Genomic DNA, 2161 nt, shown 5'->3' on the forward strand with positions numbered 1-2161 from the left:
CATATGCTGGTGAAGGTCAGGTGTCCACAAACTTTTGGAATATAGTGTATCTTGTTGGCTCTTTTAGGTTAATGGTTAATTTCTGAAAAGACGATTTTGGAAAGGAATCAAACAGATCACATGACGCCCTCATTTCCAATTCAGCAGTCTCTGTTCACAATTCGCGTATTATCTTAATCACATGACTGAAAAGCATGCAGAGAAAAGTATAAACATACGAGTTAGTCCACACAATATAACGATCATTATAATGACCAATGATGGCTCAGTTCTATTAGTTGTCTCTTTTAGATGAGCCAAATCGCATATGCGACATTTTTTTTCTACAGATGTAGGTAATGCTTAATTTCAACTGTGTGCATAAGGTAAGATTATCATGGACCTAATGATTAGATATCAAATGAAAAGGAAATAATTTTTAATAAAGAAGCACAGTACGTTGAATGCACAGTAAGATGTATGCATAAATGTTTAGCCTACTGTTTTTTGTTTGTTTGTTTGTTTGTTTGTGTTTAGTTTTTTTGATTGAAACAAACCTAATAATGCACTATTCATTCATTCATTCATTCATTCATAAATTCATTCATCCATCCATCCATTCATCTTCAGCCGTTTGTAAAACGAAAGTGTCATCGCTAATGAATAGTTGAATAGCATTATGTTGTAACGCCATCTAGTGGCCATTTGTAACCCTGTCAGGCAGTCCAGGGTGTAGAAGAAGAAGAAGAAGAAGAAGCCTTTATTATTGCCACATTACAGCACAGTGGCATTCATTGTTTACTCATTTCCCATATAGCACTACTGCACACTATGCTGCACTAAATGTTCCCCTACTATTCAAATGTGGATCTCAAAATGGGTAAACACAACTAAAGCAGAATAATTTTCTATTTGATTTATATATTCATAATATTTTCACATGTGGATAGGGTCAGAACTATCTAATAATGAGGTTTCTTACTGAGAAGGTGTAAAAAATAAAGGATAAAGGAATTTGACAAATGACAAGTGGCACTCACATGGTATACTGCAGAGTTAAATATTAGGTCTGGGGGAGCTGCAGTTGTGAGTGGTGTAAGTGTCTCACAGGATATTGTGCCAATTATTTGCACAGGATAGGACAGTGACCAGATACACGTCTGTTCAAGGCCAACCGGCTAACAGTTGATGCCAAAAGCACAAGATCAAACTTGTGACCTTCTGTGTACCACGAAAATGTTGCCTAAGTTTCTGCAGAAACAAACTGCCTACAATATGTCAATGATCAAATGAATCAAAAGTGGCTTCTGAAGCATTACGTCCACCCCAAAATCTCTGCAGGACCCAGGACTAATTGGCTGAAAAAATAAGCAAATAGCCACATACTATTTATCAAAGAACTAAGTGCCATGAACTATCCATTTTCTATACCTGCTTTATTCCTAATTAGGGTCACGGGGATCTGCTGGAGCCTGTCCCAGAACACATTAGGCAAAAGACAGGGGTTACACCCTGGACAGGTCGCCAGTCCATCACAGGGCAACATATAGACAGACAACCACTCACACCTATGGGCAATTTAGAATTACCAATCAACCTAATGTACATGTTTCTGGACTGTGAGAGGAAACCGGAGTACACCCACGCAGGCACGAGGAGAACATACAAACTCCACACAGAAAGGCCCCTGCCTGTTCGAACCCAGGACCTTCTTGCTGTGAAGCAACACTGCTAACCACTAAGTCACCGTGCTGCCCTGCCATTAATTAAATGACCTGATTTGATTCAGCGTGTGATCACTGACACGAAAAAATATTTCGGTCATGATCTGGGGCTTCTTTGCCGTTCAACGGGTCAGGGCGTTTTGCATGTTATTCTGACCGGGACATTTTCAGCTTTTCAACAGTAGTCTTTTCATGGAGTCGAGTCATTTGACTCGGTTCAGTTCAGACAATCGTTCATATGATTCCCTTTCAGTTCAGTTGCGCGGTTTGCCCAAATGAACAGCAGTGTAAAAAAAAGCTAATATATGTCATCGGTTTGTGTTATTTTATATTATGCGTATATGTCCGTGTTTAGACTAATTATTTTTCGCACCCAGTCCAACACGGACTAGCACAGCAACAGCGAACCTCGAGGTTGAAATTCAGCGCGTGAAGCTCTGAGACGCCTGGCTCCGTTG

This window comes from Hemibagrus wyckioides, linkage group LG19 (genome assembly GCF_019097595.1).
Source record: "Hemibagrus wyckioides isolate EC202008001 linkage group LG19, SWU_Hwy_1.0, whole genome shotgun sequence".
NCBI classification, from domain to species: Eukaryota; Metazoa; Chordata; class Actinopteri; order Siluriformes; family Bagridae; genus Hemibagrus; species Hemibagrus wyckioides.